Source organism: Malaclemys terrapin, chromosome 21, assembly GCF_027887155.1.
Source record: "Malaclemys terrapin pileata isolate rMalTer1 chromosome 21, rMalTer1.hap1, whole genome shotgun sequence".
Lineage (NCBI taxonomy): Eukaryota > Metazoa > Chordata > Testudines > Emydidae > Malaclemys > Malaclemys terrapin.
This window is the reverse complement of record NC_071525.1, coordinates 2,952,501-2,968,620: the sequence shown is the minus strand read 5'-3', so window position 1 is coordinate 2,968,620 and position 16,120 is coordinate 2,952,501. Positions and strand designations below refer to the sequence as shown.

The following is a 16,120-nucleotide window of genomic DNA, read 5'->3' as shown; positions in this document are numbered from 1 at the left end:
TTCAAAGCCAGGCTGCTGATTTAGGAGCCGACGTACGGAGTTAGAGGTGGGATTTCTCGAAATGACTTCGGAGCATAGGTCGCAATGAAAGTCAGTGGGACTCGTGCGTCTAGATCACTGCCGCGCCCTCGAAAAATTTCACTGTTAGGAGCCTAACGTTAGGTTCCCTCTTTTTGAAAATCTTGGCCCAGGTGTTGTCATTATTTGGGTCCGGCTACACTGCAAACAAACCCCGTGGCAGCAACTCTCAGAGCCGGGGCTAGCACCGCGAGGCTAAACATAGCAGAGCAGATCTTCCCACTCAACTCTGAGCCCTCCCCCTTCACCCAGTTTCCAAGCCCGGGCTCCAGCCCCCGTCCGAACAGCTACGATCTTATTTTTAGCCCCGTAGCCCGAGCCCCACGAGCCTGAGTCAATTGCCCCAGGCTCGGAGACGCAGCATCACAGGCTTTAGTTCAAAGTGTAGACGCGTAGTTATAAGGGTCTAACCCAACTCAAGACGCAAGGAGCTTTCCCAAGAGATGGCAAGAGTCACGCAGCCAAGAGGCTGCTGGGAACGGGAGCAGGTGACGACAGCCTCGGCCCAAGGATATGGACACAGGAGACCAGCCAGCCGATGAGCAGAAATGAGACCCAGCCCAACCGCGGGAAGCTCAAACTGCATCCATTCAAACTGGAGTCAAGGCACAAACATTAACCTGGGAGGATATTAACCCTGGGAACAGCTTTCCTGGGGGATTTTTGGGCTTGAACTCCAGACGGGACACCTTTCTAAGAGAGACGCGTGACACGCACGGCGGTTCCCAGCAGTCTCCTGGACGTTTGCTAAATTAAGTTGAAGCATCCTATGAGTTTGTTGTATTACGTATTATTGGGGGATCGTGCAGAACGTCTCTGGGGAGCAGACAATGAAGGTAAACCCTGGGAAGCGTTAAGAGCATCAAAGAACTCTTTGAAACAGTGCCAGACCAGAGTGAACTTTGGGTTCAGTGGAAATCCCCAGGGGGAGGTGAACGCAGATGCACCCTCCCCTTCTCCAGCCGTGCAAAAACCCAGCCTTGTGAAGGTACGCCCTGAGCAGAGACCTGTTGTCTATTAATCACCTGCTCCTGGAATCTCTAGATCAAAGAGCTCAGCTGTATAAAGACCAGGCTGATTTATTCATGCAGCCAAACCTATTATTTACTTGTAACCGCAGGGAAACCCTGGGTGAGGTTTGAAGGACTGACCCCTCCCAGAGCCCTTGCTGGAGCTGGGGGAAGATCTCTGCTAAGTTTATTAACATGCGGGTGGGTTCTTTTATTGTGTCTTCTCTGTAGGGCTTTCACCTTAAAAATAAATGTGCTTACTAAGGGCAGGGCGCCTTACCACGGTGGCGCCTACACTGAGAAAGCAAAGAGAGCAGGCTGGCTCACAGTGCAGGCTGGGAGCTGTGCATCCGGAAATACCCCGGTCGGGGGGGCCACACGTCTCCGCCCAGAGGGGTGACGGCCGAGGAGCCAGGAGTCTAGAAGTGGGTGTCCTTGCTTGCACGATGAGGGGGGAATACAGGTGCTGCAGCCCTGGCTGTGACATAGGCACTGGTCCAGCCGGCGGTTATGGGCTTGATGCAGAAGACACCGGGTGGGTTCTCTGGCCTGTGGGATGCAGGCGGTCAGACTAGATGATCACAATGGTCCCTTTGCGTCTTGATCTGGACCTGGGGACCAGCCAGAGCGGACCCAGCTGTCCCCGAAGAAGTTACCTCCACGAAAAGGGGAGGCTGCAGAGACCCGCAACTGCCACTGAGCCCAGAGAGAGAGAAAACTTGCTCCGAAGAGCGGGACCAAAGCCAGATGGGTTGGGGGCGGAGGGGGTGGAAATCAATCCATCACTTTTGCAAAGTCTGTTTGTAAATAAAGAAGCCAGCTGGCATTTCCCTGCTGGTCTCCCATCTTCCCACCTCAGCACCTGCCCCGCTCCTGGCTGGCTTCCACCTACACACACACTGGCCATCACAGCGTGTGTCACGGGGGAGTAACGCAGAACCAGCGAGGAGGCGTACGGGAGGGCAGCGTCTGCCACTTGTCCCAGCACAAGACCTTGAGGGGCTGTCAGCTGGGACTGGCCTGGCTCCATCAGCATTTCAGGGATACCGGCGATGGGGAAAAAAATGCCCATAGGATTGGATCTAATTATTCGTGTGTTCCCCACACCCAGTATTTATAAAAGTTAAAAATCTTTCCCCACTGGGAATCGCAGCCCAACAGCACTGGGGTCCAGGGATGAGCTAGATACGTCTGCAGCATTTACAGTGTCTATGCTTGGCACGGGGGATTTTCGCCCCAAGAAGGAAGGGCTCCGTAAGCTAGTGGACAAAGGCAGAACAAGAACCAGTGGCACCAAGTTAAAGCCAGACAAATTCCAATTCGAAATAAGGCCCAGATTTTTATTTTTTTTTAAAACAGCAAGGGTGATTAACCACTGGAACAAACCGCCACAGGAAGTTGGGGGGTCTCCATCTCTTCAGAGCTTCAGCTCTAGCCCAGATGCCTGTCTGGAAGAGATGGTTAGTCAAACGCAAGTGATTGGGCCCAGTACAGGGTAAGTAGGTGAAATTCTCCGGCCTGCAATAACCTGGACGTCTGGGTAGGTGATCTAATGGTCCCGTCTAAGGCCCAGATTTGTCAAGATATTTCGGCACTGCTGTGCTCAGCGTTGCAACACCAAACTGATTTAGGAGCTTCTTGCTCATTTACAAAAGGGATTTAGGCACCTTGGGAGCCAAAATCCCATTGACACCTCGGTGCTTGCATCCCTTTCGAAAGTGATCTAGGCACTTCAAAGGCTGAGCAGCGCAAGGCCGAAGGACCACTGCAAATCAGGGGGTCAGAGCCTAAAAAAGGAAAATTCAAAATTTGACCAAAAAGTGGCCAAAACCAATAAAATCCATGATTTTGTTCACAGAAAACCCTTCGTTTTTTAGCCCAGCTCCAGGGAGAGCCCAGTAAAGGAATCTGCCCAACACCCGCCAGGAAGGCAGCGCGGCCTAATGCACAGGGCACCAGACTAGGAATGACAAAAGCTGAGTTCCATTCCCACCTCTGCCACGGACATGTGGGCAAGTCACCGCCTCGCTCTGTGACTCAGTTTCCCCTCTCACCTTTTGTCTATCCAAAGTGCAAGCTCTTTGGGGCAGGGATCGTCTCTCACTACATGTCTGTGCAGCACCCAGCACAATGGGGCACTCCTCTAGACGGGGGACTTTTAGATGCTAATGTAACGTCAAAGATTATGACCCGTAAGCGAGAGGCCGTGTCTGCCCTAGGACACCTATCCGCTGGGTTCCCTCCACCCTCAAAGCAGTATCAAAATTAGCTTAAGAGCAAACCAGGACATCCCCGTTTCAGGATTCGTAGATCTTACACCACAAGGACTGACCTCCTGCATAACTCAGGCCAGACAAGTCCTCCCAAGTCCTCTACTGAGCCACAGAAGCCAGTCTGGTTCTGAAGACGTCAGGAGACCGAGAAGCCACCACTTCTCTTGGGAAATTCTTCCCACAAAGAGCTGTAGGGGGGCTTTGGGGCTGAACCATGGTTTATTCCTGCCTTTATTGACAGGGGCAAGATGCCTCCATGCTGGAACGCTCCAGGATCCAGGTTTTACCCTAGGTGTTCCCCATGCAGGCATCTGAAAACGGGGACGGGTAGTACAGGAGGGAAGGTGAGTTTTAAACTGCCCAGCTCCCTGGAGATGGGTCATGTTACATCGAGCTACTGCACTTAGGAGGGATTTGTGATTCATGCCACTGGCGCCACCTTTCATCTAAATCAAATAAACAAACATCACAGTTAAATCAGGATGGTTTTAATAAGGGTGAGATGACACAATGCTTCGCACACCTGCCACTGCCTTGAGTCCTGTCTCTCTGCTGGAGGAGCCAAACCAGAGATCGCACTAGTGGGAAACAGGAGCACAGACACAGCTCTATGGGACTGTTCACCTATGGACCTCCCAAGGCTCTGCAACAACAGGGAAACTGAGGCACAGAAATCAGGTCACACAGGAATTGAGTGGGGAAGAGAACCTGGAAATCCTGGATCCCAGTGTAGGGCCGTCCCCACTGCACCACCCTGTCACCCTATTGCTTAGCCACGCCATGCAAAAGCAGGGCCTTCGATTAGAGATCTGTCACGTTTCATCTTCAGCTGGAGAATGCATTAAAAACAGCGGTCCCCTCAGCTCTGTGTAGACATTAAAGACTGCACTGTGCTTTTCATTTGGGGGGGGGGGGGGGTGAGAAGAGACTGCCCTTAGCTAATGTTCCCTCTCCCATACCGGGTGCTGGTTGCCTACCCCTTTCCACACCAGAGGTGGCTGCATTCTAGTGACGGGTGAAGGGCTTACCACCAGAATGCAACCGGCAAAGCACTTCGGGATCTGAAGGCGCCCCGTCGGGAGGATCCCACTTCGGGGCTCCAATCAACCCGCAGGCCAAGCAGTGCACAGGATTCAACGCCACACAACACCAGGGAGGAGTAGCCAGGCGGGTCTACACTGCACACAAGGGCGTGGCGGCAGCATGCCAAGGCAGACCCGTGCTGGCTTTAATCTAGCTAGCACAGGCAACAACAGTAGTGAAGACAGGCTGGCACGCACTTCATCCTGGGCGAGCCTGGGTACATGTGGGGGTTGTTAACCCTTGTTGCCTACGTTCTCGTACCTATGCCAGCTAGATCAGAACTCCCCCGCACGGCACTCGCAGCGCAGACAGACTCCGACAGTGTGAGGGGTGTGGGTGTAACTTACGCTCACTTGAAAGCTCCTGTAACCCGGTCCAGCAGAGGAAGGGGCCAAAGGCCACCCCTACCCCCACCGCAGCACATATACGGAGGAGCAGCTGTGCCGCGGCATGGACGCTTCCTGCATCAACGGAAGGGGTTTGTGGTGAGCTCCGAGAGGCAGTGGCTTGGTAGATGGAAGAATGTTTCTGTCAACCTAGCCGTGTCCACACCGGGGGCTATGGTGCTCAGACCACGGGATATTTCACAGCCCAGTCGATCTCATTTTTAACTGCAGACCAGTGCTTAGCATCAATGAGAAGCACACCCACTGCTTCTTGGGCAAGCCACTTCCTTGCTCCGTGCCTCGGTTTCCCCATCTTACAGACGGGGATAAGGATACTGCGCTCCTGTGGAAAGCGCTTCGAGATCTATCGATGAAAATGGCTAGATAAGAGCTAGAGGGTTATTTATTATTATTAGCATCATTGATTATCAATGGCCTGGATCAGCCTGCCTGAGAGATCGTCTCTTTCCCCATGACACGCTGGAACTCAGCGGAGGCCCTGATGCTACAGCCCTCTCGATAGGACAGAGAGGGGTGGCTAGCACGGGGTTCTGTGCAAGGGCCCGCGGGCCTGCCCTAACTGTTGACGTCCAGGGCACCTAGCAGTGACCTGCTCTTTGAAGCAAGGCAGGGGGACCAGCACGCAGGTCGGCGTGAGGGGACGGGGAGCGGACAGTTCTGTCCATCTTAGGGTACATCTATCCTGTAATAAAACCCGAATGGCTACACCGCAATTGTAGAGCCCCGCAGCCCGAGTCAGCAGACGCAGGCCAGCCACAGGTGTAGAGAAACCCTTAGGCACTTACATGGCCCCTCATTATCACAGCCCTGGGGGAAACCGAGCCACAGAGAGACCAAGCACCCGAAGTCACACAGGGAGTCCGAGAGAGCAGGGGATTGAATCTAGAGCTGCCTAGGACTTGGGCGATCTAACCACTGGGCCATCCTCTCTCTCGGATAGAACTTGGTTGCTAGCTGCTGTCTAGCAGAGGAGCCGAGAGGACTGAGCAGCCTGGTTGTTTTTGTCATTTAGACGCCAGACAGGGGCTGGGACCCTTTGCATGGGGGAAGGGGAGGAGGAAGGAATTGCTATTCCAAAGAGAAAGAAAGTTCAAAGGACCAGAAGGGACCATTGTGATCATCTAGTGTGGCCTTTATGTTCTGTGTCTGTACAGCTCCTAGTGCCACAAGGTCCTAGCAAATGACTAGGGCGCCTAGGCACTACCGTAATACACCTAATAGACAATAATGTCCAGCGCCCAGCACAGCGGGGGCCTGGTCCCTGACGGGCGCCTAGGAACTACCGTAATACACCTAATAAACAATAATGTACAGCACCCAGCACAGCGGGGGCCTGGTCCCTGACGGGCGCCTAGGCACTACCGTAATACACCTAATAACTATTAATAATCACACCCACAATAGAGGCCAGAGAATCGTTCCCCCATGTCCCAGGATGTCTGTAGAAGCCGGGTCGAATCTTTGAGAAAGAGACGCCCAATCTCAATGTAAGGACTCCAAGTGACGGAGAATAAAGGAGTAAACGTTCCAGCTTAGTAGCCGAACGATTCCCTCCTGCCCCCGTAAGACCTAGGATAGGAGACAACGCCCACTTGCGTTTTGGTGCCATACGGCTAGCTGGCTGGATACAATAGGACAGCTTTCCCCTGCTGTCCACCACATCACGGCCACCTCCCCACCCCGCGCCGGGCCTGTGCAGCGGGCGCCCCTCGGCTGGAGCAGGGGGGCAGCTGGTTAAGAGGTGGGGGCGGGGGGGCAAGGCATGGGCAGAAGAACCAGGATCTCACATGGGCACTCGATGCTACAGCCACGTCCTATGGGAAGCTAGGGCTGTTGCCAGCTCCGCTAATCAGACGCCCGCAGATGGCAGGCCAAGCCTCAGAGAGCGCCCCTGTTAAAACCCACATGTGCCCGCCCCGGTGAGATGCGCAGGGTGCCACGCTGGCTAGAGAGGGGCTTAGGTTGCCTAAGTACCCCAGCAGGGAGGGAGCAGGGGAGGGCATACCAGACGGCTGTTCCACTCGGGCAGATAAACTCCAGCCCTTCCCAGGTAAAAGCACCCAGAAGTAGGTCACCAAGATGCTTTTCTCACTGGCTGGGGAAAGCTGCGGCTATTCATAGCCCTGAACGCCAGCTCCACGTCCCCACCTCTCCTCAGCTGAGAAGCTGGAAAGAGGCCACCAACAAAATTTACTTAACTCTCCATTGTTTGCAGTTCCCTCCTAGAAGCTCAAACACCAAGAAAAAAAAAATCTTTCTTCCCCACCCGCCTGGGTCTCCTCCAGCCCTCATCCCCTCCCGGATACAACCAGCTGAGCTTGGAGCTTTGCAAGACTTCAAGCATTTCGCCTCCCAGTTCTGATCCGCCAGCCAGACCTCTCACACCGTCAAAAACCAGGCAGCAGTCCCCACTCGGTTTTACAGTGAAATCTGGTGTTGCAACACACACACACACCCTGCCGCCCCAACTTCATACACACACGTGGAATCAGAGGCCAGGTACAATCCCAGTGCTGCAGCTCTCATGATTTTGTTGCAAGTTTCACAATTTTTGGTGGAACAGAAGAATTGCCAGACTGGAACAAGTCCATCTAGCCAGGATCCCGTGTCTGACAGCGGCCAACACCAGCTGCTTCAGAGGAAGGTGTAAGAACCCCATATTAGAGAGATGTGGGATAATCTGTCCCCCTCCTCCCCACAATGGTCTAATCATGATCTCTAATTATTAGAGATTGGCTTAAACCCTGAAGCATGAGATTTAATGTCCCTGCCTAAATTTGTTGTCAGTCATTACAATAACCCTGGATATTCATGTTATCCATATAAAGGTCCAATCCCTTTTTGGATCCTGCTAAATTCTTGGCCTCAATGACTTCCTGTGGAGGTGAGTTCCACAGGCTAATCAAACAGTGGGTGAAAAAGAATTTCCTTTTGTCAGCGTTTAATTTCCACCTTGTTCCTGTGTTATGAGATGGGAAGAACCGACATTCCCGACCAGCCTTCTCTAGGCTCTGTTTTCATTAGCGTATATATTCTTTGATCACTTCCCATGTTTTCTTCGGAAAGCCACAGCTCCCAGAGGCATGCGATTACAAGACTTAGTATTGCCAATGTCAAGTATTCAAAAAAGCTTGAGTTGGGTCCAAAAAGCGTGAGATTTGTGATTTTTTTTAAGCCAGACTTTTTTTTAAAATTATACACTGTGTGGGTTTTTTCATTTGCCTGCTAGATTTTGAGCTTTTATGGCGCATTCTGGACATATTTTCAAGCCTCTCTCTGCAACCACAAAAACTAGACACTTTACAAAATAAAAGCCGTGATTCTCACGCAGTCACGTGATTCCCAGCACAGGGGCTTCACCAAATATTATGAGACATGGGATAAAATTGTGAGAGTTCACGAAGTATGTTTCTAGCGCTCCCGATTCAAGGGGGGCAAAAACCAGAACCCCAATTTCATTACCCCCCCCCAAAAAACTCATGATTTTAAGCCTATCTCAGGATTTGGGGGGGGAAGGGGTCGTTTGAGTTTTCTACCAGGTCCCTTTGGCCTTGTCTATATGAGAAAAGTTGTATTGGTTTAACTAAAATCTATATTAAATCCATCCAGTTAAAATCAGTGCAAATCCCCTAATGCAGATGCACCTAAAACCGCTTAAATCAGTAAATTACAGGCGCGAGCGGATGCAAGCATGGGTTTGCACCAATTTAACTAAATCTATCTAAAAACTGATTGAATTACACTGGTGCAACTTTCCTCATAGAGACCAGAACTGGACTGGAAAACCGGCTTCTAATCCAGAAAGCCCGAATAGCAACCGTGTGGTGCACTTAGCCTCAGTGCACCACTGCAAATCCCTGGAGAGCGATTCTCCAACGCCTTGCACTTAGTGCATTCATTTACACCAGTGCAAACTGCCTGTAAAAGGCAACTAAATCACAGTGCTTTCACAGCCACTCCGCCCTCCCTTTGCACGGGTGTTACACCAGCCCGCACGACTTTGCACAAGCGAATCACACTGTAAAATGGGCCTGCTTTGTACCCATGCCAGGGGTTGAAACAGGCAGCTTTGGTTGAGACCCAGAGCAGCCCTGGGCTGGATTATTTGCTCCCTCGCTTCCCTATCTCAGTCCTCTAGTTAAACAGCCCCCAGCTCGTACTGGCAGCAAGAACCCCGCTTGGCCCTCTCCGATTCACAAGCAGGCGCTCCAGAGAGACACTCGTCATAACATGCTCTCCTGGCCCAGATCCAAGCTCCAAGGAGGAACAGCATGGCATTGGCCAGCGTGCTTAACCTAACCGCAGTGCAGACACAGGGCATTTCCACAGGCAGGGGCAGAGAAGTCCCGTTTCCTACGCAGTCCCGTCTCCCCGCCCCCAATAACGTCAGTTCCCAAACTCCCCACAGTTTGCAATGGAGAGCTCACCCCTACCCCACCGGCTCACTCTCAGCCCATCCTCACACGCTGCCAACTGCAACTTCTAGACCACTGTCTCCCCTCTTTCCACCCCGGCCCCTTCCCAGCAGCCCTCCTTGCAGATCAAAACCTTGGACAGGCAAAGCCACCTCATTAGCCCCGGACAACTTGAGCGGGGGAGCGAGCAGCCCTGGGACACCGCCCGATCTTCACCCCAAGGACAGGGCAGAGGCTTGGAACGGAAGGCCACCTGCTCCCATCGCCATCACTTTAACCTCTGCGTCCACCCCACCCAACCCGGGCACCAGCCAGTGCAGAAATAATTTATATGAACTTATCCTCAGAGCACCCCCCCCCCCATGTGGCAGGGCAGGGCTACTGTCCCCAGTGTACAGATGGGAAACTGAGGCACAGAGAGACTAGGCCCAGGGTCACGCAGGAAGTCTGTGGCAAGGGAGGGATTTGACCCCAGGCCTGCCAGGAACTAGGCCAGCACCCGCTTGCCCATCAGGCTTGGCAAAGCTAAGCCATTCATGTTTGAGACGTGGGGCTGGCTTCCTAAAGGGAAGGTTTTACACTCTTTAGCGGCACACATTCTGAAGCAAATGTGCGTGGGGGTGGGGGGATTTTTGTTTCTTTACAAACTCCTATTAGTAAATATTTATATTTCAGTGGCCCTCAGCAGTCCCAGCCAAGATTGGGCCCCACTGTGCCAGGCGTTGTACAAACCTAGCAAGTGACAGTCCCTGCCCCAAATTCACTTCACCCAACAAACCAAGCCTGGTCAACCCACCAGACCTCTAACCCCAGAATCTCCAAGTGTCCGAGTAACTCACCACTGACGTCAGGTCAGAATTAGCCTCATCTCCCCGACCAGGAGGCAGAGTTGCGGAGAGGGAAAGTGATTTGCCATCCAACAGCCGAGCCGGGAATGGCACTCCGGGGAATCCTGCTCCCCCAGAGACGGGAAGAGAACCCAGCAGGGCCAACTCCTGCTCCTTCTTCTAACCACCAGACCACACTGCCTCCTTCCCACCCACGGAGACCCAGTCACATCTGGAGGAGCTGGCGGCAGCTGCTCGGCCGCTTGCACCGAGACTGCGTGGCGTTTTAGGGCTGGAATATTACGCGGCCATAATTACAGCTCCCGCACCCCGGGACTCGTCCACCAACGTGCTCGGGCGGCGGGGAGAACGGAGGGTGAGACTGCACCTACGGGGCAACGCAGAACAGGCCTTCGAAGGCGCCTAGAGCGCAGGAGGCCAGATGCTGTTTGCAGTTTAGACTGGTGCAAATCCAGAGCCACATCGATGGATTCGCTCTGGGTTTACACCTGTGAGGCTGCAAACAGAATCTGGCCAGGTGGCTGCCTACGCCGGAGCACGGGCAGTCATCCGCAGCCGTGCAAAGGGAGCGCAGAATGCTACCAGATCACAAGAGCGATTCGCTCCCTTCGCACGGCTGCAGACAACCACGGTACCAGATCACAAGAGCGATTCGCTCCCTTCGCACGGCTGCAGACAACCACGGTACCAGATCACAAGAGCGATTCGCTCCCTTCGCACGGCTGCAGACAACCATGCTACCAGATCACAAGAGCGATACGCTCCCTTCGCACGGCTGCAGACAACCACACCAAGGGCAGGACAATGACGAGTCAGGCCCCTATTGGACCCGGTCACTGGGGTGCCATATAGGACAGCGGTCCACCTCGCATGGAGGCCCTAAATGAGCAGCGCAGCAGCCTGCAGGATCCCCAGGTCTAGGCACACAAGCAGCCTATTTGCTCTCCTCCCGCTCCCGCGATTCACGCAGCCCGTGTGCCTTTGGCAACGGATTCACCTTCACAGCTCCCTGCTTTGCGTCTCCACAGGATGACCCTTACAGTCAAGCTCAAAGACCCCCACAGAAGATCACAGACCCATGGCGCTGCACGCACAGTGAGACACTAAGAGCTTACAGTCAAAAGAGACAAGCCCAGCAAAGGGCAGGAAGGGAAACTGAGGCACGGAGGGCACAGCAGGGCAGCAGCAGAGTTAGGAACAGAACCCAGGTCTCCTGACTCCCAGTCCGGTGCCCTACCCTCTAGACCAGGCAGCCACTCATAGAAGGCTCACCATTTCTCCCCTCTATTGCGCCACACATCTCCTCTCCGCAGCACACTTGGTGGGACCCTCGCTGAGCCATGAGACTCCACGGCTCCCTGCCTTCGCAGGTTCTTCGCCTCCCCAAGGCAGGTAACCGGAGCTCCGCGTTTGATTTAACAAGCGTTCAGGGGGGCTGGGACACTGGGTCTCGCTGGGGGGCTGAGAACCATTGAACCAAACTGTAAACCCTGCACAGGATGGAAACCACTTCCAGCCAGGCTGCCCCCCTAGTTCCAGCCCCCCTGCAAGCCTTGGTCATCTCTCCTCTGCATGAACGCGCACCAAAGCTAGGGCTTCACCTACAGCTCACTAGCAATGCCACAAGCACGGAGCTCTTCCAGGCCAGGCCAGGCCAGGCCAGGGTCACTAGTTCTCCCCCAGAAAGCAAATTCCACCCCATGCTCGTAGGTTTAATAGAAGAATCACTGAGTGATGTTCTCTGGCCTGTATAATGCGTGAGGTCAGGCCAGATGATCCGACGCATCCCTTCCAGCCTTGAAATCCATGAAGTAAAGTTCAGTCGAGTTTTGCTTGAAGGCCTCTGACATCACTTGAACCCTGGATTACTATTCTTCCCGTCCGCAGCACCACAAACTAAACACCCCAGGCAACCAGGCTCCCCGGAGCCTCCCAGCCAGGAAAGGAGCCATCTCCTCATCGAAATGAAGTCATCTGTTCATTAAGTTGGAGGGATTCGGAGCACAGAGCAGCCGTAACTCCAGGGGAGTCGCGCTGGTGTTAAGGGAGATCGGGATCAGCTCCGGCTGCCTCCGAGCCCAGATGAGTCCCAACACAATCCAGAACGGCTGTAATTAAGCAACAGCCAACCCCAGCGGCCCGGTGAAGCTAATTTTTTTTTAAACCTCCTCTTCAGTTATTACTTCAAGGCCTGAAGGGGAAATCAACTCACACACCCTTCCATGATGAGAAAAGCTTCCCAACCCAGACAGAGACCTGGGGCCGGATTCCGGTCTCACACCTGGGGTAAATCGGGAGTAACTCCTTAGTAGTTAACTTTGGTGCACCGGAGTAGGGCTGGTGCAAGCGGGATCAGAATCCAGCCCCTCGCTCTCACAGATCCGGGTGAGCAAAGCTGGCAGAGGGAAGCATGACAGGCGGATCCCCGTGAACGTGACTGGGAGCATCAAACAGTCACACCTCTCCCCACCCCCAATCAAAACTTATTTTTGCTACTGCCTCAAAAAAGGGGACTATCACCCCGGGTGAAAAAGCTACAAAGTCTCCCAGCCTGCCCCACATCAAGGTGGTATTAACCCAGTCGCCAGGCCAGGTCAGATCACCATCTTTCGTTTGCACAAATCGTGCAATGATACGTGAGGCTACTAGGGTTTTCTGAATTTGCACCAGCTCCGAGAAATTCCCCCTCTGCACCACAGGGGCATTCAAGTCTTGTCTAGACTGGGGAATTTTTGCACTCATGTAATTACCCCAATGCAAAGCCCTAGTGTCGACACACTAGCGCTAGTGTAAAAAAAAAAAGGTGATTTACGCCAGTGCTGGCTTACCCTGATTTCACCTGGATGGGGGCACACCACTGTTTACACCAGCACGGGCCACTTTTTGCACTGAGGTTTGCACTCGTGCAGCTATAATCATGCACAGACCAGCCCTACACCGCATGGATAACCCAGACATTAAAACACACCCAGCTTTTCTGTAGGGGGGGAGGGTCTCCAACACCTCCTCGTTTTTCCACCTGGCAGGCACTTAAATTCACACCATGAATTTCACATTTCATTTTTCCAGGGCAAATTATTTTTAAATCAAAGGCCAAAAAAAAAAAAAAAAAAAGACATAGGCATATACTCAGACCACATCCCCCCCTCCTCCCCTGTGTCCCCACTTTGATCCCTCCAGCCTCACCTACAATGCATGTGGTATCTATTCCACCGGGGGGGGGGACACAATATAAGAGTGGGTTTGATCATTCAAAAGGGACCCAGCAGACAACCCCCCTCTTGAAAATGCTCCATCTGCAAAGGCCAGGGAGCGAGGAAATGAGCCATGTACCATGCCCCCCCCCGTACAAACAAAATAAACCACCCCCACACACACACACACACAGAAGAGGTGGGAAATAAACAGCAGCTCGCTTTTCATCTGATCAGGATCCCTCCTTTAAAAAAAAAAATCTTTCCCTCTCCATCCACCAGCTCTTCCCCACCGCATGCATCCCCACCTGGCCACAACCCCAGGAAAGTCCCTGGCTTTTAAGGCCTTTTTGTGGTTGGGGGGGGGGGAAGCAACAATTCAAATCATGCCCATTATACGAGCCCACAAACAACCCACCCCCCGTGTTAAGGGCGAATCTCCTCTTGTAAACCTTCCCCGCCATTCCCACGCCCCCCCTCCTGCGTGGGGCTCACCCCGACCATGGGAGCCTGCTCTGTCGCTTTGCATTTTCGGGGGGGGGTAGGGGGTGGATGCAAACTTTGATCCGACGCTCCAGCAGGCTTCACACCGTATTGTTCACTCACCATTGCAGCGCCAACCCAGCCCGCGGCCAATTCGGATCCAAAGCAGGACGCGGTTTCTCTTTTGTATCTTCCTTTGCCTTTTGTTAGCTCCCAACCCCCCCTCCACACACACACACACAACTGCAACTGACTTGTGGGCTTTGTCTTCTTCCCCACACACACTTTCTTCCTCGCAACACCAGCAACTGGGAAAGCAAAAAGCGTCGCTTCCAAAATCCCCCCGGCGCAAATCCACGGGAAATGCCCGACGTTTCCCAGGCTGCGGCTCCCCTCCCTTGGAGCCGCCCGCAAAAGGTAAAAACTAAAACACTCCGGCTGGGAAATTGCAGATTCCTCCGGCCAGCCTGCGTGTGTGTTTGTGTGTGTGTGTGTGAACACCAGTCCCGGAGCCCGGCACCCCCCCCGGCTGTTCTAGGAACCGGTTCCCTCTCCCTCCAGCGCTCCCATTGTCTCCGAGATGAAGTTCCCAGAGCCCCCCCGCATTCTGTTGTAGTGTGTCGGTGTTAAAGGGAAAGAGCAGGCGACAGGGGGAGGGAAGAGCATTGTCTGGCAGCTTTCTTTCTTTTTAAGATTCCTGGCCGAGGAAGGGGTCATCCAGCCCTCCCAGATTTCAGCTGGGGGGGGGGGGGGAACTGAAATTATTGCACGCGACTTTCCTGGGATTTTCTCACAAGCAAGAGGGGCGGGGGAATGAGATGGATCCCTAACCTGGCGCAGTCCCTGGGCATCGGTGTGTCCGCCCTGCTGCATGGTTCAGTCCCTTGAGGGTTGGAGGCGAAGGGGGAAGATGCGGGTAAAGCCACAGAGAGAGACCCCCACAGGCTGAAAATAATGACTGATGGCAGAAAATAGGGGCCCCGATCCTGCAAATATTTACCATGGCTGTGTGACTTCAATGGCACCACTCCTGGCTTTAGAGTGACCAGACAGCAAATGTGAAAAATCAGGACAGGGGGTGGGGGAATAGGAGCCTATAAAAATCCCCAAATATTGGGACTGTCCCTAAACAATCAGGCCATCTGGTCACCCTACATGGCTTCTGTCCTGCAAATGGAGCCATGGAGACTGACCCCATGGCGTGCTGGGCTAGTTTGCAGGTTCGGGGGCCCCTGGATTCAATCAGGGGCTTCAGCTGTTCCATTCATTTCTGTTTTGCAGGGTCAAGCCCAATCCTGCAAGCCCTTCCCCCAGGGAGCAGCCTTGGCCCAAGCACCTAGTTCCATTAGTCTGGGCTCTGATGCCCCCGTCCCTCGCCCTGAACTTTGGGTTATCCTTTGCAGCAGGGAGTGAGGGTCAAAGTGGGTGTAGACACCCCCAGATCAGAGAGGTTGTATTCCACAGCCAGTGTGTGCTGGTGTACATGACTGGGCAAAAAACCAGGGCAGCTGTGGCATGCTGACCCAAGGGCCAGATTTACTCATGGTGCTTGCACCCTGCAACTCCCCTAGTTCTCAATGGGGGGATTCTCCATAGTTCTCAATGGGGGGCAGTGGCCATTGTTCTCAATGGGGAGATTCTCCGTAGTTCTCAATGGGGGGCAGTGGCCATTGTTCTCAATGGGGAGATTCTCCGTAGTTCTCAATGGGGGGGCAGTGGCCATTGTTCTCAATGGGGGGGATTCTCCGTGGTTCTCAATGGGGGGCAGTGGCCATTGATATCAATGGGGGGATACTCCATAGGTCTCAATGGGGGGCAGTGGCCCTTGTTCTCAATGGGGGGGATTCTCCATTGTTCTCAATGGGGGCAATGGCCATTAGTCTCAATGAGGATTCTCCATTGTTCTCAATGTGGGGAATTTTTAGGGTTTTTTTTCCATTTTCATTGGAACTGCTCACAGAAAGATGTGGCTGATTGGTTTTTGGTGTGTGTGTGTGTGTGTGTGTGTGGGGGGGGGGGTTAATGTAAACCTGAACATTTTACAGTTCTCTAAAACAAACCAATTTTTTAACCCAAAACGTGAATCTTTGACCGATGGCGTCTTGCGTGCCAGGCCCCCCGATCTCGGTGGGGTCTCTTGGTGCCACTGTGCTACTTACCGCAATAATAAATCAATCATTCCTCCCGACATCCTCCGTTGGGTAACACACAGGAAAGCAGGAGGGATTACACTTGTTCTCAATGTCAGTGCCGGGAGGAAAACCCAGCTCTCCTGAGCTGCACCCTAACCACTAGGCCCCATCACCTCTTTATACTTTTGTTGTTGTTG

The 16,120-nt window shown here is 53.4% G+C and overlaps 1 protein-coding gene across 2 annotated transcripts in view; it reads right to left on the bottom strand.

Moving 5' to 3' along the window:
• VANGL2 (VANGL planar cell polarity protein 2) overlaps window positions 1–14,281 on the bottom strand; it is a 43,422-nt gene extending 29,141 nt beyond the window's left edge. For both annotated transcript variants that reach the window (XM_054010730.1, XM_054010731.1), the window contains exon 1: window positions 13,915–14,281. The gene's annotated coding sequence lies outside the window, so the exon portion shown is untranslated. The remainder of the gene's footprint in view (window positions 1–13,914) is intronic.
• Between the last annotated feature and the right edge of the window lie 1,839 nt (window positions 14,282–16,120).